Below are 24,979 nucleotides of genomic sequence, written 5' to 3' on the forward strand. Positions count from 1 at the left end.
TCCCTTCAAATGATGCAGGACAAAGATCAGATGACAATAATATATAACTTTCAATGTGGTAATAGCAGGGACACTGTTAAATCAGCAGGACGTAAGAGCACAGGACCATTTTTCATTGTTTACCTTCATTAAATTACAGGGAAAGGAAGCTTACTCACCTCCACACACATCTGATGCAACAGAACGCAGAATAACTGGTAATTCAGCCAGTTATGAAGGAGAGCTATTTAATCCGGTTGTTCAAAAACTTTCATCTTTCTCTGCTCTTTTTTTCAGTGATTTACTTCTATTATTACTATGCTGATTAACTGTTAAAGATTACATTTTCCTTGTCATGCCTCACTAATTTGGAGCAATGAGACAGTGAATTGACTCCCCATTTCTTCTGATCAATATTCCACTTGCTCTTTGAACCACACCACAATGTGGACGTAAAGTTGCCCACACAGTTCGTGCACCGAAGACCTGTCCCTTTGTGTTTGTCACTGTGGTTGCGTGAATGAAATAAAGTATTTTCAGTTTGAGATAATCTTCTCCTTCTTGAACCAAACAGATCATCAAAAATCTGATACAACTGATGTTTTTTTTCCTCTCCGTTTTTTAGATACGTTTTTTCATAGGACAGTGACAAATTGTTTTAATTAGTGACAACAAATTACCTTCATTATTGAGCTGGTCTTTTAACAAAATGCCTTTTAAAAAAACTCTGTCTAACTGTCAGCAGCTATAGCTGAGCCCCTGTGACTGCAGTTAGAACGAAAACTCCTCCTCATTGCTGCTTCACACATGAGTCTAAACTGGCTGGTGATTCCTGAGTGTAGCCTAACTGATGCCTAACGTTGACAAGCCGGCTAATTACAAATGAAATGTAAATAAATGCTGGAAGGTGTGTCCCTCCTCTACATCTACAGCCTTACAATGAGGTGATGTACCACAGTCCAGCCATTCACTGACCCTCCCCACCCCTCTAAAAAAACACAACAACAAAAAAATCAAGAAAGGAAGCATAGTAACAGCTGAAATCATATGTCACTGGAAAATTAATAACTACTGCAACACATTCAATGAAATGTTTTACTGCCCAATACTAAATGTACAATAAATGTTCAGTGTACAGGAATCTTTTATTTTTATTGTGAAAAAGAGTTGTTTACAACAATATTTTATTGTTTCCATTGACTGTTGGACACTGATGCTTGTTGCTGTAAGGGGCTTTAATAGCTGAAAGTCGACAGCCATTATTTTGACCTGCCCTTTTTTCCAGTGTAGGCCCTACTGATGTTTTTTTTTTTAACATCATGACCTTCTTGAAAATGGTCAAAGAAAACACCTTGTATCAATATTTGCAGCTGGCCTCCTTACTGTTTTTGGCAGCACGTCTCTGAACTGTGTAGAAGTCATTTAACTGCCCACCTCTTTAAAACTTAAACAATGGTTTCATAAACATGACAAAAACTGCATAAAATCACCCAGAGAGAATATATTTTAGATTCCACCTTAATTACTTATGTGTGCTGCACTGACTTAATTCACTCCCTTGAGTTATTATCCGGGCCTCTGTCTGTATTGTTCTTGTTTGTTCTGTGCTACCTACCAATGCTGTAAACCTGCTATCAGCTGGCCAGCCCGAAACCACTATGAGTGAACGCATTTGAACCAAAGCCAAGATCAGGAATTATTCATCCTCCAGCCACCCCCTCCCTTCCCCTCCCTCCGACCAGCACTGTGCCACCTGACTGCTGAAAGTCCCGCCTTCAATTCAAACATCCGGACTGACCTGAATAAACAGTACCGGTGATGAGGGACAATAACGCTTCTAACCATGGCGGTGACGTTTCTACCAAATTCTATATCCACGGAAATGACATTTCCATTCCGTGGTGATGATGTTTCCACTCATGGTAGTTCTGTTTTTACCCACAGATGACCCCAGCAGTGACCCACAGTAACAATATTTCTGCTCATCTCTGTCCTGTTCCTGTGTTGCAGCAGCTCATTTCTAGTATTTGGTCAGTTCAATGACTGTCAGTTGGGTAGGCCCAATTATTTAATGCAGAATGTCCTCTGAGCAGATTTATTATTGTATTTATATGCACTTTCTCTAGATGGAAGACAAAAAGAAACACTATTCTTATATGTTTACATAATATTTTGAAGTTAATAATGTAGCACAAGGAGCTGATCTTCCCCTGTGTCAGTCCAGCCTCTTTTAAGTAGATAAGTAATGTCAGGTGCACATAATTAACTTAACATCATTAAAAAAACAACAACTAATCAAACACTGTTATGGAGATGGGGCAAATATAGCAGATGAAAGGAAGATGATGTAGAAGGGCTCACATTGTTCTACACTATAAAACATGGGCATGTGTAGGTGTCCAAACTTTTAACTGGTACAGTGAGTTTCTTAAAAAAATTGCCTGCAACTATTCTTATCATAACATCAGTTAGACATGTCAGGTTCCAGCATCTATTTTATTTTATTTACATCGATTTATTGTTTTTATGAGCGTAAATTTGATTTCTTTGAGTTTAAAACAGCTGGTTGGACAAAACATGTTGACACCTTCTCTCCCTGAGAAATGATGTGCATTTTCAGTATTTATCGATGCTATAGGCTAAAGAATGGAAAGATAACTGCTGAATTAATGAAAAATGAAAAAAAAAATGTTGGAGCCACATTTGCCACCTGTTCCCTGCACTCACACCTTTTACAAGATCGATGTCTGCTGATGTTTTTTTCTCACCAGTCATCCATTTTCCACCACAACCATATTAACTGCAAAGGGAATGAGACATAATGTCACAATGAATATAATCCAAAAGAACACAGACATGGGATTTATTTATATTAAATCATGTGGCAAAACAAAGCATATACAATTTCAAGAATAAAATGGTAAAGTGCTGCTTCTGTTTTAGAGTTTTAAAGTAATCTATAAATGCCCTACATGTTTCTTTTTATTTTGTTTCTTTTGTCTGCAGAGTTTTCAACTAGTTTCCCAGCAGCACTTTAAGCGTAAAATAATACCTATCTAATTTCCTGCATTTTTTTTGCACGAGTGAATTTTTACTGGTGAAACTCTGGTCCACCTGCAACTTAACCTCAAACAAGAGCCAGCTGCTGCTGGTTCCATGCTGGGAATTAAAAGTATTGGAGTTTGTTAGTTAATAGACTGTTAAGTTTCTGGAAGAAATGGAATGAGAGTAATGCAGTTAAAATGTCCATTTACACTTCCATTTTGCTGATTGAATTCTCCCTGGAGGTGAGGTTAATGGTACATTGCAAGCAATGTTTAAGCCCAAGCTTTAAATGAGCACAGTGTTGGATGTACTTACCAAGCTTTTGTTTTGGATGAAACTGGTTTCTTTTCCAGGCATGAAATATGAAAATCAGCATTTTAAGATGCTTTTTAAACTATTTCTTCCTCTTAAACCGTCACTTTTGGAAAAATGGGAGTGAGTCATCACCATGATTCAGAGAAGTTCACCTGAAAAAAGTAAATCAATTCTTTTAATGTGTTTTTTTTTTTTTTTTTTTATTCCAATAGCTGAAAATAGTTTGTTCATTTAAATTAAATTGTCTTATTTATGTCTATGGTTGAACCATTTTTTTTTTGGATACATTATAACCTAACAGCAGGAGATACACTTTTGTGTGATACATTGCTTTAACTGATTCAACTCAGATGGCTCCAGTTGTTGTTACTTCTGCTCCCTTACTGCAACACTAATAATATGGGTAATACTTGAATAACTCAGTTGTAGTTTGGCTCACATTTGAAACAGTCTTTATTACAGTCTGCACACCAACCATGAACAACAAAGGAGACAAAATAATAATGCAAAAGTAGCTCCAATTTAGACCTGTGCTTTTAATGTAACTGTGCTGACATCCTGCTCTGTAGTACAATGATTGTGTCTTGTGTGAAGATAAGCAGCTGGGGAACGGTACACTGAGTATTTTATTAAAGATGTGATGCTGAGATGTTGATGTGTGAAAGATGATCAGTATTGTCAAAGCAGTGACATTCAATGCATTTCATTTTTTAAATTTACATCCCTTTATTAAGTATATGTAAGCAGTATATAAACATTAATGTTGATTACAAATTGCATTGTTATTGTAAGCAGAATCCTTTATTAAAGACATCCAGCATTTTGTGATGTTCTGTCATTTATTTACTGTTGTGATGTCAGAGTCTGTTATACAAGTTCCAAAATGTGAGGTGAATGTATGTAAAATATCTCCCTGAAAGTCAGAAACCCAGGTTTCAAAAGGCTCATTTTCAGTGTTATCTGATAAAATGTTGCAACTCAGCCTTGCTGCTAATTTCTCCCCGGGACTAAAGAACAACAAAACTAATCGCCTGTGGTCATAGACCACCATTGACATCTTTAAGCTGTTCGTAACACATCTCCAACTGCACGTTATTTCAATATTTACTCTCTTTCTTGTGAATTTTGAATCAGTGGCCAATCAGAGCAGATCTAAAATCACCTGTTTCAGACAAATGCTGATGAGTAGCTGCATAAAGGTTAGTATAAAATAAGTTTAGAGCTTTATGTTTTGTGAACTGTAAATAATAGGAAAATAAGCAAATAAACCTCCAGAATGAAATATACAGCTGAAAATGTGCACAATGTTTCCCCTTTAACCTATCATGGCACCCATAAGAAGAAACGTCTGTGGAAAACAGATTATGTAACACATAGTAATACACTACAGTACAAGTACAACGTATTTTAATTATTGAGAAATAGTTTCACAATAAACTAAGTAAAGCAAAATAAATAGAGGATGTAAATGTTTAATTGTGTAATTAGGAGATTCAATGTTTTTTAATTACCAAAAAAAGACAGAGGAGCTGCTTGAAGCCTTTATCAATAACATCCTATTATGATTTGTTTTTTTATAATCATCCTATTTTGCATGAGCTGTAATGTTTGAGACTTATATTAGTTAAAGCATGTAATACCAAATTTAACCTTTTACAAAAGTATGGGTACAACCATAGAACAGAGATATTGTACATCAAAGACATGGTTTAAGGCCAAAATGCATCAACAAATCACTGTCCTTGTAAAAAGGCTATTACGGTTCTATTTTGTAAATTTGTCTGATGTACAGTAGCTGTGTGTATGGAGTGCAGTGCTTTTTCTTACCACCTTGAACCATTCTATGACAACAGTTTGAGAGATTATCACCTAAGTACCTGTGTCATTCTTCTTTTATCAGCTGTGGCGCATGGACTGCAGAGGACAAGTAATATATTAGAGGTAGAAGATCCTGGGTTTGAATTTAGATGTTCTCATTGTGTCTGTGTGGGTGTCCTCCCTCCGTCCAAAAACATGCAGGTCAGATGTACTGGTAACTACCTGGAGGCGTAAATGTGAGGCTGATTGGTTGTCTGTCTAAATACGTTAACCCAGTGACAGACTGGCGACCTATCCTGGGCCACACAGGATGAGCAGGTGGACGTGGATGGATTATCCATCTGTGAGGCTGTAATGAATGATTTATTAACCATTAATCATTTTGTCATTAGGTAGCCTGTAGTTTGTAGACAAAACAAATGTTCATGTCGTGATTCACTGAGCTGATGTCTCAAAGCCTCAGTAATCACCATCACTGTATGGAAGGAGAAAGACTTTAATTATGTTTATGGGTGAACTATGTCTTTAATGATGATTACAGCAAATGTCAAGGATTTAAGGATTAGGCATTACACATGAAGCAGTGAGGCAGCGTGGAAAGGAAGCACTATGCCGAACAGTTCAAGTGCGTACACGCCATTTTTTTCTGCTAGAATTTGCATTTCCTCACAACTGCAATCTTTAAGTGATGACTGCAATCACAGTCCTCCAGCTTCAGCCGTAGAATGTTTATTGTCAAATGCATGGATTTTCTTTTTCTTTCAGAGGACAAAAATAGCAGTCATAAGTTCCTTTTCTGGATCGGTCACCCTTCTGGCCTGCTGTCATCTTCTGTCAGTCTGAATGTGACGTGGTCTCACAACATGCTTCTTTCACAAAGAATGGTTTGAAAGCTCATATTCTAGATGAATGCACTTGACAGTCTCATGTATTGCATCTGTTTAATGCACGTGACTTAAATCTTTGAACATCGTGAGCTTGTTTGTGAATGTAAGCCCAGCCAGTTTGCTAGTGGAAACACTGCAAGCTGCTCTTGACTGTAAATGTTTGACACGTTTTAGTTTAAAACAGGGAATTTAATCCATCAAAATCATCTCATCCTTTTGTCAGGATGACATTTTCCCAGCTAGCACGTCGCAGGGCAGCAGTGGAGAGACCATCGCTGAATGTAATGAGTCTGTCTCAGACATGGCTCTGAGGATGGCCCTGAGTTAACAATATTTTGTGTTAATTAAAATGTTAATTAGACTATCCCATGTAGCCAGACCCAAAGTCACAGGACTCTTTTTTTCAGGTCACTCCATCTGACCTCCCTTGGACATCACACATGTCATGAAACAGCAGGGAGGAAGCTTTGAAGTCTTCTCATATCTAAGATTCAAGACACAGGAGTTCAGCAGAATGTACGGCTCAATATAATTAAGAGGAATTTTCTAAAATTGTCTTTTCGTCATGATGTGACAGGGGTTGGGCAAAGTGTGTCCTTTGGAATGCACATTTTGGCCCAGATTATACAAGATGTATAATAGCTGTCCATTTTATCATAAATCGACTGCACTCACAACAACACAATGATAAATGGCCTGTCGTTCATTGTGGCTGCACCACAAGTAGCTCTGAAATACACTGAAGCTGACATTTAGAAATGTGTAATGTTCTGATCTTGTTTCCTCGAAAGTATGTCCACTTGCTGTAATTTACTGTCAACATTAAGTGTTGCTGCAGGAAGTAAACTGACAGTCATAATGTAGTGAAACGTCAGGAGGGGTGTACAAAACTTCAACAGCACAGATCCTGATTGATGTCTCATTTTATTCTTTAGATCAGCTGTGACTGACTAAAATTTTAGTTATACCATTTTTTTAAATGTATTTTTTGAACTTACAGAACCATTGGGCTCAGCTATGAAAACTTAATAAAAAGTGAAGTAGCTTTACAAAATGGCCAATCTATAACTGTAATATAGAATACAAAGACTACATCTGCTGTCAAAATAAGAGCTTCAGATGCTGTTGACTTTATATTAATCTTACCCATTGCCCTACTGTATGCACAAAACAACATCTTACACACAGTATTCCTCTTCACACACATTCACCCGCATGCTTTTTTCTCTATGCATTTCTTTATGTTGGGTAATTTCTGTATCTACACAGATGTTTCCAGAGTTTTCCCCTTCGATTGGGACTCTCCCCCTCCTGACAGAAGCACGTCTTGGTCAAAACCCTGTATGAAGCTGGACTCTGTGTGAAACTAGATGAGTTTTAATTAGAAAAGTGTCGGCAGTCAGCCAACCTGCAGTGTAACTTTGATCTTTCACTCACTCAGGGACAGACGCTTATAGCTCCATCCTGCTGTTACGATCCAGCCCAAAATGTGGCATTTATGTTATTTACTAAGTTGATGAGCACCTGTTGTTGTTGTTTTTTTAACTCAGTCTGAGAGTGTCTGCTGTTTTCTGCTGACTCGGACAGTGGACATCGTCAGGTGGTGGAAAGAGCACTTTGAGGAACTCCTAAACCCGACCAACATGCCCCCTGGAGAGGAGGCAGCGTCTGAAGACTCGGATGGGGAGGGGGAGGGGGGTGTCACACCCATATCCCTGGCAGAGGCCTCTGAGGTAGTCAAAAAGCTCCTTGGTGGCAAGGTGCCGGGGGTGGATGAGATCCGCCCTGAGATGCTGAAGGCGCTGGACATTGCTGGGCTGTCTTGGCTGACACGCCTCTTTAATGTCGCAGGTGGGTCAGGAACAGTGCCCATGGACTGGTAGACCAGGGTGGTGGTTCCCATTTTCAAAAAAGGGGACCGGAGAGTGTGCTCCAACTATCGGGGTATCACATTACTCGGCCTCCTGGGCCTAGCTTTTGCCAGGGTGCTGGAAAGGAGGCTCTGACCGTTCGTCAAACCTCAGATTCAAGAGGAGCAGTGCAGATTCCGTCCCAGTCGTGGAACAGTGGATCAGCTCTTTACCCTCGCAAGACTAGTGGAGGGGTCTTCGGAGTTTGCCCATTCAGTCTACATGTGTTTTGTGGACTAGGAGAAGGCTTTCGACCGGGTCCCCCGGGGATTTTATGTGGGAGGTGCTGCGGGAGTACAGGGTGCCGGACCCGTTGCAACGGGCCATCTGGTCTCTGTACAACTTCAGTAGGAGCTGTGCTCGTATTCTCGGCAATAAGTCAGACACGTTCCCATTTTCCTGTTTGTGACCTTCATGGACAGGATATCTAGGCACAGCCGGGGGGAGGACAACTTTGGGTTTGGGGGTCTCCGGATCGCATCTCTGCTGTTTGCAGATGATGTGGTCCTGTTGGCCTCTTCGGACCACGACCTCCAGCACTCACTGGGGCGGTTTGCAGCCGAGTGCAACACTCCACTTCCAAATCTGAGGTCATGGTTCTCTGCCGGAAACCAGTGGATTGCTCCCTCTAGGTTGGGACGGAGTGCCTGCCTCAAGCGAAGGAGTTGAAGTATCTCAGGGTCTTGTTCACGAGTGAGGGGAGGATGGAGCGGGAGATCAAAGGGCGGATCGGTGCGGCTGCAGCAGTACAACAGGTGCTGCACTGGACCGTGTTGGTGAAAAGGGAGCTGAGCCAGAAGGCGAAGCTCTCAGTTTACCGGGCGATTTACGTTCCGACCCTCACCTATGGTCACGAGCTCTGGGTCGTGACCGAAAGAACGAGGTCGCGGCTACAAGTGGCTGAAATGAGTTTCCTACGTAGGGTGGTTGGGCTCAGCCTTAGGGATAGGGTAAGGAGCTCGGACATCAGGAGGGAACTTGGAGTTGAGGCGCTACTCCTTCGCGTCAAAAGGAGTCAGCTGAGGTGGTTCGGGCATCTGATCAGGATGCTCCTGGGCGCCTCCCAAGGGAGGTTTTCTGGGCATGACCAACTGGCAGGAGACCACGGGGAAGACCCAGAATGCGCTGGAGGGATTATATCTCCCGGCTGGCCTGGGAACACCTCGGGATCCCCAAGCATGAGCTGGAAAATGTTGCGGGGGAGAGGGAAGCTTGCTTTGCCTGATGCCACCGCGACCTGACCCCGGATAAGCAGAAGATGAAGTTTCATGACAAAAAAATGTGTGGAAAAATCACGGGAAATTTTCATAATTGCAAGCTTCCATAAATATTGCGGCGATTGCTTGAATTTGCATTAATTATTGCGATCGCAATTCCCTGGATGGTCTGCTTAAATAACTTAACTGACTGAAACAAGAATAATGGCTGCGGTGCTACAAGCAGATATTTCAAGTAAGACAAAAGGAAATAATTTGCATTGGATATTTAGCTGTTTTCATGGATGTTGTTTGTTGATAAAAATGCAATCAGAGCCCCATCCTGTCTGGTTCAAATCATGTTTAGCTAATGCACAATAGTTGTATATGAATAAATCTCACTGTCAACTTAGGTTTGTTTCAGTCTGGGTCAGTTGGTGTTGTAATTTACCAGGTAATATCATTTAGTGTGCATGTGATGTGAAGATTTGAATCTCACATTTTCAGGTTGAGGGTTCTTTTAAAGGAGTTTTTTTTCAGACAGGTTCATATTTATGTTTGACATCGGGAAGTGATGACGAAATAAATAGCTTCACCTGAAGTTATCTCTACCGACACGAATCTCAGCCAAACATTTTTTCTTCTTCTCATCTTTAGGTCTTTTTAGCATGTGTTGCTGCATATAAACAGTACAAGCTGAAGGTTGTCGCCAATGTTTGTTTGGCACCAAGAACACAAGACAGCTGGCCTTGTTTGATTTTCTGGGATCAACTACCACCAGAACTCCAGCATTTACTGACCAGTGATCAAGTGTGCTGTCTCATGTATTTTGTCCCAACTTAAGAAAGACATAAAATGAAAAGAATAACCATTGAAGAGAAAGAGGCATACATCTTGCTGATTGACAGTAGAAAGTTTTTTTTGTTTTTTTTTAAAGAAATGCAATTAAAAGAAAAAGAAAAGTGCTTGATGGATCGTCTTGAAACCTTTTTACAACACCTTTCCAATATCTGAAGTGGCCTGTGTCTGGTTAGTTTATTAACTGTCTGATGCAGAAAAATCAACAACCCACTTCACACAGTGCCTAGTCATCTGTGCAGTGAAAAAAGTAGACAGGACTTAAACTTGTCTCTTCACTTTTGTTTTCTTGTGAACATCTGAGTGGCGCACCATATGCCCCACAGTGTGCACTCTTTTCTCTGTATTAATGATTGACTGAATCTCTGTTTACTCAGTGACAGCAGACCTTTCGCTCGTTGTGTGGAATAACTAGGTGTGATCAAGAAGTTCAGAGATGCTTCCTGTTGTGCATAAACGGAGCATATCACAGTCATGTGCATGGAGGAGAAGAAAGAAGTAACTTTTGTGGAAGTTTTCCAAGTTGTTTGATCAACATCTGCTCCTGTGCTAGATGGGTTTTTGTGACCACTGATATGTGTGCAATAGCAATTTCACCGTGGACCTGAAATTTCAGAGCACACGCATAAAATGTTGTGTTCAATTTTTGGGGAACAGAACAAAGTCACGATGAGCCAAACTGGCTCAGTTTGAGTGCAACAGGAGCGGTTAGAACTTTTTGATCGCAACTCGTAGAAACACTTTTTGTATGTTTCATCATAGTTTCATAATTTAAAGATGCAGTCAACTTTTCAACTTCTAAATGTCTGTAAAAAGAAGACACCCAATGTTTAAAATATATATTATATACCGTTGTATGGTGTCCTTGTTAAAAAAAAAAACAATATTAATTCCAGTTCAGACCAGAGGTGGAATTCATGGATCACAAGTTCAGTTTCAAATTTTGTAGTCACTCAGTAGTTTGTTCAATTTTGTTCACCATTCAGATGCACATATCATCGTTCACTTGGCATGATGTTCTGACTGTCAGAGGTTCGTGCAGTATGTTGAGAGTCGAGGTGGTTTCATACAGTTCAGTACAAAATGCATTTGAACATTTGTTAATTAATACTCATTTCTCCGTTTACTGAACATCTCTAGTTCAAACAGTTTCCCCACTTCGCTCTTAGTTTGCAGCCTGTGGAGATCTGATACACCATGTGTTCCCACAGTATGAGCCTTCTGTTTTGCTAAATCACCAGCATGCCTCATGTCCCCAGCAATACCAACATGTTATATCAACACAGTCAATCATAGTTAAACACACACCCACTCTCACAGATATGATTGCAAGTACTTATTAATTTGCTGGACGTGATGAAACTGTTACTACCGTCACTGAAATCATTCCTTTACAGTCATGTTCAGTTGGCCAATATCTGTCAAAAATGATGATGTTATTTGCAGTATTTCAAAGCTGGAGTCAAACTTGGAGTTAACCGTGCGAGGCGTTGGGCTAAATGGCTTTATAATACACAGCTGAACTCATCCTCTGCACAGGGACAGAAACATATTACTGTGCTTTTCAGCCCGAGTCATTCATCCTGTCCTCCATCCTGCTAGGACATCGATTACAATAGTAGTCAATGAGATTCACAAAAAGGCAATGAAAGGTTCTCCCAATGTCAGCTCTCCTCTCTTTGAAATTCAGTCAGAGATTAAAAGGAATAAAGAAGGGAGCAATAGGCTGTACTAGAGGTGACAGACAGGCAGCCTGGAAGTGAGAGGGTGTTCTTCAAGTAGCCATTTGCTGCTTGACCACAAAATGACAGCCCCGATTATATGTTAGCAGCTTGTGTGTGCAGAGGCAACTCAGCAACGCAGGACAGAAAAATGAACCACATTGCTGTAATTAAGTATTACAAATAAATTAGGAGATGCTGAATAGCTCTCACATGCAATATGAAATTCATCTGTAAAAGGCTGCTTCTCATCTGCGCTCACTTTATAATAATTTCACGCTCCTCATTTCCATTTGAAAATCTTCCTCTCTTTTGTGTCTTTGCATCCACTCTGTGCAGGGTTGTAAATGTTTAAAAATGTTGGCTTTTAGTTGGCTTAAAAATAAGTTTGTTGTACTGCCATGTCCAATCATTTCATAAAGTAAATGTAGAGTTGGTAGGTAGAATTTATTATATGACAGCTATTGTTGACAAGGAAAATGACTTGGCTATGTCAGCACTTTACTGCACACAGAAGGGGGCTGCGATGTATGAAACATGTTTGCCATTTACCCCGTAACAGATTTTCTTAAAGGATCGACGTTGTGTTTTTTTCCGTGTCTGCCAATATTTTATCTGACATGTCTGTTGTCAGACAAGTTAAATATGAAGCCTTACTTTATGAAATAGTCCAATGAAAACAACCATTTTTGTCAGGGTTAAAGCTATTTCTGGCTGAGATGGGCAAATTTCACCACCAAATAGTTTACGGCTCAATGCATCGGGTTACCTGACTGCTATTCATTTTAATGTTAAAGAGCTGTGCTAATGCTAAAATGGTTGTCAGTGTCATCACAAACAGGTAAAGCTGTCTTCTCCTGGGCTAAGCCCAGAGCCTGGGTTACATTTCCCTGAACAAATATCCAAATATAAATTTTCTTGATGAAGAATTACTCCCAAATATGACTGGCACACTGCCCAAACAGCAGTACTCTCCACATGATGTTCATCAGAACACATGTTCACATGCCCTGAAGAGCATTTTAAGGCTTGTTTGAAAGTAGATTAGACTATTAGTACATTTTTACATTAGTTTTCTTATTAACAGTTTGGTGGGAATGCAGCGTCAGTGGATCATCTATTCATGACAGATTCACAGACTGGCTTTATCCTATCATAAAAAAATGTCAACGCAAGAAAGACGGCCAACTCGCCTTCATGACCTGCAAGCTATGGGCAAGTGTTTCTCTACCTGTTCTGATTGGCCACACCTCATAAAAGTCTGTCTTTATACTCTTATCCTGCTTGCATCCCACTGTTGTTCCCTCCAATAATTTCACTATAGATTAAGTTCAAAATATCAGAGCACAGTTGTTTACTAGTTTCTTAGTTTCCTAAGATGCCACTGATTACACAGTGATCAGCGGATCATAGTAAATCAACTCATGGGTCGCGTGCCATTTGGGACATGCATTGTGGACATGTGCTTGAAAAAAAACAACATCAACAGAACTGCTGCTGTGCTTTTAGTCTGAAGGAAATATGTTTCCAATGACTCAGGGCACATGGAGTTTGCTGCCGGAGACCACAACTTAAATTTTCCCATCAGCAGTCGTGAGCATTTGTGAACAGGGTTAGGATTTTATTCGTCAGCCTTTTTATTTCATATTTCATGCAGGTCAAATCTCCAGTTGAACTTGTTTCTGCAGATGAAAGAGCTCTTTGTTGTTCAGCTGGAGCACATAAATAATAGTGAGGTTGTCTAAATGATTATGTAGATATCCAAACTACATGAAAAAAACATTTTATACCCATATGGTTACGTTCAACTAAGCAGCAGGAGACGAATGGATTGCACAGACATGTCGGGGGAGGGGCAGCAGGTCCAGCTGCTTTGAGGCCTCAGATAATCAAACATTTTAAACTTTTCAACAGAAAATCAACTAATCATTCCAGTAAGAGAAGAAATTAACCCCTGTGAATGTTATTTTAACTTATTGGTGTGTTGCTCCATTGTCTTTTATCGACCCATTCTGTCACAGTAGAATTTCTTCTGAGAGCAGTTCTGAGACATGAATTGAAAGTACAAATATGTATTTTATATGTGAACTTATATTTATGTTTGTGGATTTGCTTAGCTGACCAAGCTTGTTAGCTCAGAAAGCTTTATTTTCCCTCTTCAGTAAGTTTTTATTGAACAAAATGGTGTCCAATGGTAAACAAAGCTCGCCGTTTCTTTGGTATAATATAATAGTATGATAATAATAACAGCTACTGTTCTATTTATTTATAAGACATTTATTGGTTTGGATGTTGTCTTAGTTTCTTTACTTAGAACTAATATGGTGCATATCTGGATGTTGTTGTGGTGAAACCACATACAATCTTTAAGTGTTTTCTCATTACAGTCTTCTTGGTGGCTCATGTAGGTCCCATCTGAGTCGTAGAATTCCCTGACAATCACGACTTTCATCAAGGGGAATACACATTATTCATCCTCTGTTACCATGTACCTATTAGCTGTAAGGTCTTCCCTTCAATGCATAAGCCATGACAATAGAGGCATCAAATCTGCACCTGGGAGAAACTGTCTACAGTGTCTTTTGTTTTCTTTGCACAACAGCTCACACGTTAGGTCAATCCTCAGGCGTAACTGTCCAAATGTCAGTTTCACAAATTGACTTGCCGTTGGAAAATAAGGTTTCAAATGCTGCAAGACTGTCTCAGAGGCCATTTTTGTACTGCCTATTTTGACTTGTAAAAGTCATCAGCCTTGCAAGAGGCAGTCGGTGGTGGAGGCGGCATCAGTGGACGGACTAAAAGAGGGAGTTGTAAAGTAATCAACTGTACCAGCTATTGCAAATCAGGTACTAATATTGCAAATCTCATCATAGTGTAAATAGATTGGTGTCGGCCAGTTTCAGAGCACCACTGACATAATCCGCCTCCAGACAAACACAACCCATTTACTGACAGCTCCTGACATAATCAAATGGCTCTCCTACCCCTCATTTACTGTTTCTTTTTAAATTGGCTTATTAAAGAAGTCTATTTCACTGCGCCAGAGGAATCATAAATAAGTTTGAGATTAGTTACAGATCTATTATATTCCTGAGTCACAATAGCAGTGGGAAGTGTTTTATAATATTCAGCAGGACTGAATGGAAACATTTAATTTCACTAGCCATTGGTAATATGTGGCCAAAGCTGCTGAATTAATTTTCCATATTCAATCCCAATTTGAAGACCTTTGCTTTTAAGTGTTATTAAACACCACGCGGTGGTGAGAAATACTTAAAGGTTCCCTTTGAATGCAGCATTGCTTATTGCAATCTTCATGTTTTCTGAAAGCCAGTAACAACACATTTGATCAAAACAGACTGACTGACTGAAATTTGTAAGTTTTGATTGAAACGCAAAGAAACAAAAACACAAAAATAACAAGAACAAGAAAACAGGTCAAACTCAAACTGCAGCGACTCTACCGAGCTGCTGAGAAGATTTACTGATCCCAGCGAACAGTTGTTCTATTAGTAACTTAATTTGTTATATATCACATCAATAACATTTTAGTTTAGGCTTTTTTTCAGGGTAATTTCACTACCTTGACTATGAAGATTATATCATGGTCATTGTTGGGGCTAACCATTCATGCTATATTTAGTTTTTTGTAGGACAGTCTGGCTATCTAAATCTTTCATCATCTCTTCTGATAATACATTTTCCTTAGAGGGCCTTTATATCAAGGAAAAAAGTCATTTAGTTTCATGAAATTGTTATCTTTTTACATATAGCTCACTATAAAATATTGTCAGTCGAGATATCTTTTTTTATAATTGTGTAGAGGAGATTGACAATATCTGAACCATGTTTGTGGGACACTGCATGACTGAGCAATGTGAAAAAATAGGTGCTTGGAAAATAAATCTCATGAATGACTTCTGATGGGCAGGGGCCCAGTCCAGAGACTCCCACTCAGGGCATACACCCATGTGATATGTGTAAATAACTCAACTTTTATGTTGGCCCACAAATACGTATCATTATCTTTTTTTTCATACAAAGTGGGATGTAATGGCAGCCTTATGTGTTGAAGGCCTGCGCAGGGTTATTGGGATACAGAGATCCCTTTGTCAAAATGTTTGATGTTTCGTGCAGCTAACTTATGTATTTATGCTGAAATAAAATGACGCCAGGCAGCAACAAGTAACGCAAAGCAGGCAGTGTGATCTAGGCAGTTCGATTCTGTTTCTTTGTGTGCCTGTCAGAGCACAAACCAAGCCATGAAGTCCAAGGAATTGTCTGTAGACCTCTGAGACAGGATTGTATTGAGGTACAGATCTGGGGAAGGGTACAGAAACATTTCTGCAGCATTGAAGCTCCCAATGAGCACAGTGGCCTCCATCATCTGTAAATGGAAGAAGTTTGGAACCACCAGGACTCTTCCTAGAGTCGGCCGCCCGGCCAAACTGAGCGATCGGGGGAGAAGGGCCTTAGTCAGGGAGGTGACCAATAACCCGATGGTCACTCTGACAGAGCTCCAACGTTGCTCTGTGAAGAGAGGAGAACCTTCCAGAAGGACAGCCATCTCTCCCATACAGGCCTGCTTGGTGGAGTGCTGCAGAGTGGTCAGATGGAAGCCACTCCTCAGTAAAAGGCACATGACAGCCCACCTGGAGTTTACCAAAAGGCACCTGAAGGACTGTCAGACCATGAGAAACTAAATTATCTGGTCTGATGAAACAAATATTGAACTCTTTGGCCTGAATGCCAAGTGTCATGTCTGGAAGAAACCAGGCACCGCTCATCACCTGGCCAATACCATCTCTACAGTGAAGCATGGTGGTGGCAGCATCATGCTAGTGGGGATGTTTTTCAGTGGCAGGAACTGGGAGACTAGTCAGGATGGAGGGAAAGATGAATGCAGCAATGTACAGAGACATCCTTGATGAAAACCTGCTGCAGAGCGCTCTGGACCTCAGACTGGGGCGAAGGTTCATCTTCCAACAGGACAACGACCCGAAGCACACAGCCAAGATAACAAAGGAGTGTCTTCAGGACAACTCTGTGAATGTCTTTGAGAGGCCCAGCCAGAGCTCAGACTTGAACCCGATTGAACATCTCTGGAGAGATCTGAAAATGGCTGTGCACCGAAGCTCCCATCCAACCTGATGGAGCTTGAGAGGTCCTGCAAAGAAGAACGGGAGAAACTGCCCAAAAATAGGTGCCAAGCTTGTAGCATCATACTCAAAAAGACTTGAGGCTGTAATTGCTGCCAAAGGTGCTTCAACAAAGTATTGCGCAAAGACTGTGAATACTTGTTATTTATATATATATATATATATTTTTTTTTTTTAATAGATGATTTGTTAATTTGGGTATTGTGTGTAGAATTTTGAGGAAAAAAATAATTTAATCCATTTTGGAATAAGGCTGTAACAACAAAACGTGTAAAAAGTGAAGCGCTGTGAATACTTTCCAGATGCACTGTAAAGGTATAATTTATCAAAAATATAGCTTACACAAATAGTCCCTATATATTTCTATTTGCGCAGTCTTTGTATTTTTTTTTATTTTTATTGAACCTACAAAAAATAGCTGTATCAGTTAAAGTCAATAGTAATTTAATGCACTCAAATTGGAAGTGTGTTGATGAATGGCTCACACCTGAAGCGAAGTGAAATTTATTTACCAACTGAATTATGGTTTGATTGATCTTTGTGTAAATTCATTCAGAATCTCCAGGAAACTGCTCAACCGTCAGTTGGAACAACAGGCACAGAGTTATGTTTTATTGTTGCCCAATGGGTGGTAGGTCACATTATGACTCAAATACAGTAATCTGCTACAGAGAGGTTAAGGCAGCTGATCCAACTGTGCAGCCGTCATCAATAACTGACGTTGCTTCAGATGACGATTGAGAAGGATTAAACACTGAGGGTGGTAAACCTCTGATATAAGTAAATAAATGGTGTTAATGGTCAAATAGTGTACCATACGCTCAATCATGCTTGCGTCTGCCTTGTATGTGATGGATAACCAGTGATTGACACAACTTCAACCATTTCAGAGAAATAATTGCCTGAATTTCAGCATCAAGAAAATCTGAAAAAATCCCATTGGTACTGAATGAAGAGACATACATTTCCACGGTGAAGCAACTGGTTCAGGGATGCTGTAGCTCAGTTGGTAGAGTGGGTTGCACACTAATCAGAAGTTTGGTGGTTCAATCTCAGCTCCTCATGTCCACATGCCTAAGTGTCCTTGAGCAAGACACTGAACCCTAAAATTGCTCCCGATGGTGTACCATCGGTGTGTTGTAAGTCGCCTTGGATAAAAGCGTCAGCTAAATGAAATGTAAATGTTCTAAATGCTACATCTGAGACATACAGGTAACCAAACTGACTCAATGTATTGTACAATAACTTGTTTTTTTTAAATCACATTTGAAAAAAATGGGTTATATTGTATCTGAGAAGAAAAATCTGAGGAATGAGTACCTGCCTCTCATGCTGGTCACCTCAGGTGCATTGTCCCAGTGTTTGTTATGACTGAAAGTGTTAGCTCGGTTTGATCAACAGGAGATTCCGATGGTTTGAGGAAATACATTACTGACAAGTAAATGCCTGGTATGTTTCCTGTAGAATTAGACCGTGGAGAGAATCATAACTTAAAGCATCCAACAACGTTCACTGAATGTCATGATGAGAAGCTCAAAAGTCTGAAAAATGCTCCCTGCCTCATAAAATAATTATAATACAGTAATAAACAAAATTAAGGAATGCAAGTTAGTTGTGCTTATACAACTAACACAATTTAGGCTGACACCACATCCTTGGAGTCTGGACACCTTCCTAAAAGGACTACTGTGACTATCATATCTGTCATTAAGATTAAAACTGAAAGATTAAGCCTCATCAGCCAGATAAGTACTCCGTGACAAGAGCACACTTTTCTGAGGCTGTGCGGGTACAATATGTAAATACAGTGAAGATCCCTTGACAGGTGAAACCCAGGTATCATTGTTGACTGTACCCTGTTCTCCCTGAACGTTAATCTAACCTTACCTCATACAAAATATAATGTTTTCTGACATGCATATACGAGACATATTGAGCAAAATCTTTCCAGACAATTTTAGAGCTGCTGGAAAGTACATTTTTAATACCTTACATAGATGTTAGCATTTTTCCTTGCAGGCAAAGAAAAGGGGAAATAAACTTCATTAGCTTGAATGTCAGGATGATGTGATGTGCTGTTGTAAAACGGTGTGGGTGGGGGACTTGTTTTACTAACATTCCTGCTATGAATTAGCTGTTGATTAAAGATAATATTCATATTAATGTCCTTATCTAACCCCTGGTACAACAGCAAACGGTGTACTTTCTTCATTTAGGACATCCTTACTGACATAATTCTATGTTGACATTTGTCACCTTTAAAATCTCAAAGCTACTGTAATAATTTTAATTGAGTTAAGACAGTGTACATAAGATCACTCGGTGACCACACACACAGGTTCCCTTCCCTTTATTTTCAGTACCTGAGATGCCCCAAAGAAAACTAGAATTGATTTGAAGGCAGGGTGTCACTCACGCATCCGCTTGTGTACGCAGTTCACTTCTGTCACTCAGACCCTTATGGCAACCTGTGAGGTTTTAGAGAAGAAGGGAGGATTTTGCTGGAAGGGTTTTCCATACAGGAGACACTTATTTTTGAAACTGTTACATTGCATCTGCATGCTGGATACAAAGAAGTAGACTCAAACCCACAAACACACACATCTTTTAGAAGCTGTGATTTATACTGAATTGGAACTAATTTGTTTGTTTACATGTTAGGAAAGTGCTGAGGAGAACAGTACCTGCCTGTCCATGGTTCTATAGTTTAATGAGGCTGGCTTCACATTCTGTCAACACATATTCAACACTCAATTCTCTTGGGCTCTCTTTTTTTTTTTAAATCAATACACCCACTCACTTATGCCAGTGCAATACATTTCCATTACTGCTTTCACACAGCTTCATCCGTCTCTCATGTTGGGTTAAACGCACAGCTTTGTATTCACACACTTTGAGTTGACATAGCTGTTGTTGTTGTATTCAGTCATTGACAGCTATCCTAAGCCCGACGCAGTATATTTTTGGCTGATATGCCAATATGATTTTCTTCCAAAGCCTGTGGGGTTCGTAAATCCCTCAGCATTGAGAGATGCTTAGCATTGATGGGTCTGCACAAACACATTTCCATTCCTTTGGGCGTTTCATGGAACAAAACAATCAAGCAGGGTTAGAAAGTCACACGGTACATTACAGTGACGGATTCCTGAAAGCCCAATAAAGACCCTTACATCAATGCCAGTTTCAATTGATTACTTTTAATGAGTGCAAATAAATAATGCAAGACTGTTCACACACACTCACACAAAGACATCCATGCACACGCACACACACAGGCAAGTAATGGAAACTTTACTAAAGTTGAATGCCCTTCAATTGCTTTAGTTTGTTAAAATGTCTTTGAGCAGGATTGCTTGTTTGCACTTTTCCAGCCACCAGATTCCAACAGCACGCATGAGACAGTGTCAGAGGACCCTCCATCTTGTTAAGCCAGAGGTACCGGTCAGCATTTGTGAACGTGTTGGGGATTGGTATTAATTTCTGGGACATCCTAATCTGCTTAAATAGCACAACGTTTTTATGTATAGCTAAAAGACAGATTCGATTTGTCCAGGGTAAGGTTTATTCTGGCTTCTGCTTCTTCAAGAAAGTGCTCCATAAGAAAGACGGACACATTCCCACCCCATAACTCACCATTAGCATTGCCTCACGAGGACTTGGGCCTTACACATGTATCAGTATCAACAACCTCTGGTCAAATTATATTATTAGTTGTAGCAAGGTTTGTGCTACTGGGGTTTCTCCTGGACACAGATGACTTGCTCAGACACACATTCATGTATAAATGCTTTTATTCGCCCTGACCACACACCAATGTCTCTGTGCCAACGCTTTCCTCCAGCCTCCTTCTCCCTGCTCACTTTATAGGGGAGCGCTCATCAGTCCACATTTGGCTCAGCTGTGCTCATTGCACCTTCCCAGCACCGTTCCTTGAACCACTCCTCCCACTCTCTCCCCCCTGCAGCTGAGCTAACCACACCCCGCCACCACATTCAGGGTTAGTTAGTCTTTCCAACATTTTCCCTTAACCATTTCCTTGATTCCTGACAAAGTATCTAGAAACTGCTGCATCAGCTACTTTCACCTCTCTAATCTCTTCTTGTTTACTAGACCAGGGCTTTTCAATTAGCTCTCCCTGGGCCACATACCACCCATTTGTTTTTGTTCTAATGCTTGTAATATAATGCTTGACCTGTGAGTGACATGTTAAATAAAAGGAATACATGTCTAACCCACTTAAAGACATCTGAACCATAGACAAGGATAGAGGCAAGTAGTCATGTAGTAGTAGTGTAGTAATGTTCTGCATTTGATGCAACAGGACAGTCACTGCACCTGCCAAAGAGAAACTAACATCAGGTAAGAGGCAAACTTAAAACATCGCTCTCAAAGCAAAAGAGACCCTAAGTTGTTTGTGAAAATCGGCAGTTCCTGAAGGAATGTATTGACAAGGTATGTCCTTGCTTTGTCGACTGCAACAAGCAATAAACCAGTGTGTCTGTGGTGCAACAAACACATGATATGTTCACAAACAGGATTTCCAGGTCAAATCATGGCTTTATTTCTGCCAGGTTTACTGATGGCTTGGAGAAATGGAGAAGGAATGTACTGGGACTGTCTGGTTTTTGGACGGAAGAACTTCTGGGGCTTCTTTCGTTGGACAGACACACTATAGGTGAAGTGAATTTTTTCAAAGAAATTCTCTTTTTTAAACAATATTTATCAGTCCGTTGTGTGCAAAGTTTAGTGGCAATGGGAAAAACACTGTGGACATAGTCATGAACATTGTGAATTTCATTCACTCAAACTCATGTCTATAGCCTCGCCTTTTCCGTCTGCTGCTTTCTGAGACATTTGCAGAACACGGACTTACTCATCCATAATGATGTAAAATGGCACCTCTTGGATCACATGTTGAGTGAACAGTTCATGGTGGATGTCTGCTTTCTGTGAGACATTTTTAGACCTTTCTTCTAAGGATGAGACGAGTACTCGGGTGAAACGAGTATCTGGTACGGATAATGTTTTTTTCGACGAGTACGAGTAATATCCAAGTAATAGTGTCCAATATCCATGTTGATGAAGGCTTCTAACAAACACAAGCTGTGTGCACACATCCAGGCAGCTACACACAGAGCCCCGCCTCCAGCTCTGTGTCACTGGCCTCTGTCAGCCTGCTCAGTCTCAGGAATTAAGAGCAACTCGCAACTCTTCTGGTTAATTTCTGACATCGGCTCATTTAATCAGGTTTGTGTAAAATATATTTGCTCTTACCGGACGAGTCACAAGTTACAGCTCATCACTCTGTCTTTGCTGGTTATGTTTTCCTTTTTTTCAATCGGGTCCCTCCTTCCTCGTTAAGATATCTTCACTCAGCTGACCGCTTTCAGTGAGAATATTGTGCAATGTGGACTGTCTGCATAAATCACCCAGCTTCCCACCATCAGTTTATTTAATGAAATAGTAAAACCAGGGTAACAATCACACACAGACAGTCAGACACACACGCACATTATTTGCTGAACAAAATATAAAGAATATTATTATTTATATTTTATTTGTCAAATGATGAGCTCAACAATAACAACAAATACAGCAATTTTTATATAAAAAAACAAAAACATAATAATTATCTTACCCTTGCTCTGAAGCTCAATTCTGGGGCTGTTCTGTGCATATATTTTTTAATAAATAATACATTTAGAAATTTCTGACCAACCCATATCTCAGGCTTAAATGAACAACTTTTCAGGTGAGTTCCTGTCCATTTCCTGTTTAAGCCAAGCCCACTTCCGGTTTGAGCCCCACCCCACCTGAGTACAAATACAGATACAGATAATTTAGTTGGTTTAACAGACACAGATAATGTTGTATTCACTCATCCCTACTTGCTTGAATACTTCTTTAGTGTCCCCAAGTGCAGGAGCAGGAAAAGCCTGTTGTTGATTTGGTTGAGAAACTTTGTGCTGAGAAGACAAGCTAATGTCAACACACCATATCCTGACAATATTTTGATCTATTACACATTTGAGTCTACCATTTATCCTATAAATGCCATAAAAACAAGGGCGAGTTGTTTAATGACCAATGAGAAGTTGCATGAGTGTCTCATGATTTCCCTGAATATGTAAAAATAGAACATTTAAGGCAGTGTATTTTCAAACAGGCTCAAAGTGACAAAAGTCTGATATGTATGGTTGTTTTATTGTGTTAAATAACCTTATTAAAGCGTGCAATGCTATCTTAGTGAAAATGCATAGACTTAAGACTTGTTTTATGATGTTTCAACAAGGCCTACTTTGTGTAAGTCTGGACATTTTTCACTATTTTTGCCTCAAACAAATATGAATATTGAGCTCCTATGTGTATCCTATGTCTGCTGGGAATAGTTTTAATCATCTTATAGAATGTCACATACTGTATATTGCATTTTGCTGTTTAAAAATGACATCCTTAAAGTGAACGGAAAGGGATGTGCTTGACTAGTTAATTCAATTTACTAAACTGTCTATTAACATTATACTCTAAGGGCCTGATTTACTAAAGGTTTGCGGGTGTAAAACCACGTGCAAACTTCACACCACCCGCAAAAAAATGTCCAAACTGATTTACTAACGATGTGCAGTGAGATTGCGTCTTTCAAATGTGCACATTAATAAAAGTTGTCCATTTTGCGTGTTTGCCTGCCTGCATATGTAATATTGGGCATTTCTACTTGAACGTGCAAAATATTGCAAATAGAAAAATTTAGCACCAGCAATGATATTTACTCAAGTAAGTGATTGCGTGTGTATTTTAGTACAACTGGAAGGAACGTATTAATCAGATGCGCACATTAGACTGCTCTTTTTGTGAGGAGACGCAGGGAAATCAAAGAATACGTAGAGAACGTAGTTTTACACCCATGGAAAAAATGTTGATGTCAGAGGAAACAAATTGTTCAGACACATGGTCTGTCCAGCGAAGACGTTTCTGAGTTATGGAATGAGCTGAATGATGATTGACAGCCAACAACAAGGAGGAGCCACAATATAGGCTACCAGCAATTAGAAAAACTTCTTACGACTCAGCATTGTCCTGCCTCTGGGTCGTTCCAACGTATCGCTGCTTGGATCTCCCTCCCAGTCCGGTTATTCAGCTGAGCTGTCCAAGGTCCTGAATGTGTCCCGCAGAATTCACAGGTAGCTTCATCAGGTTCACGAGCACTCGCGAGGCACTGAATGAAACTAATTCACCTGCTCATCACAGAAAGATCTGGATCTGCTGATCGGTGTTTGTTAGAGGATCTCATCCACCGTCCCTCCTGTTTTATTTGCCGACGTTTTATTTTTAAGCCTTTTTATTTCGCCTTTTTGTTTTTCCCACAGTATTGACTTTCTAGCTGATAATCTCCTATATAGTGTTTTGTTCTTGTTATATTTATATTTCTTAATTTCGATGGTATTGATTTCTTTCTCATTTTGCGGTTGCTGTTTTCCATTGCTTTAATCATGCAAAACCCACATTTAAATACAACGATTTGCACCTGATATCAGTGACGCAAATATTCTTAGTAAATCACCTGCAAAACAGGTGCAAAATAAATGTGCAAATGCAAACACTCAATTTAGTACCCTGTATTTGAGATCTTAGTAAATCAGGCCAGAAGAGTTATTTGTAGCCATTATTAAAAAAAAAGAAAAAAAAAATCTGTGTGGCCCTCAAGCCCTCAGTGATCTTCCGAACCAGCCCTCTTCCTATAGAAATGGTTTGATTGATCTATGCTTCTAAATTGGTGTTTGTGTTCAGATGGGATTAGTTGAATGCTGCCCAGATTCTTTCAGAGCACCTGCAAAGAGCAGATCATTTCCTCGGACTCTAACTATACCACCATTGATATAAATTCCTGGGCATATAGATACCCATGCCCTACTGATTTAACACTGTCCTTAAGAGAAGAATAACAACATTGACTCTCTGTTCAGACACTTAAAATGACTCATGCTTTTACTGTAAAAGATTTCTCATGGTCAATGGAAATGATTGCTTTCTCTCATCTCTCATAATGCTTTTGACACTGTTATATAAACCTGAAACCTTGTACTGTAGAGT

This window comes from Brachyistius frenatus, unplaced genomic scaffold, assembly GCF_029030835.1.
Source record: "Brachyistius frenatus isolate BFR_SWC_R1_liver_20210118 unplaced genomic scaffold, ASM2903083v1 Contig_25, whole genome shotgun sequence".
Taxonomy (NCBI): Eukaryota; Metazoa; Chordata; class Actinopteri; family Embiotocidae; genus Brachyistius; species Brachyistius frenatus.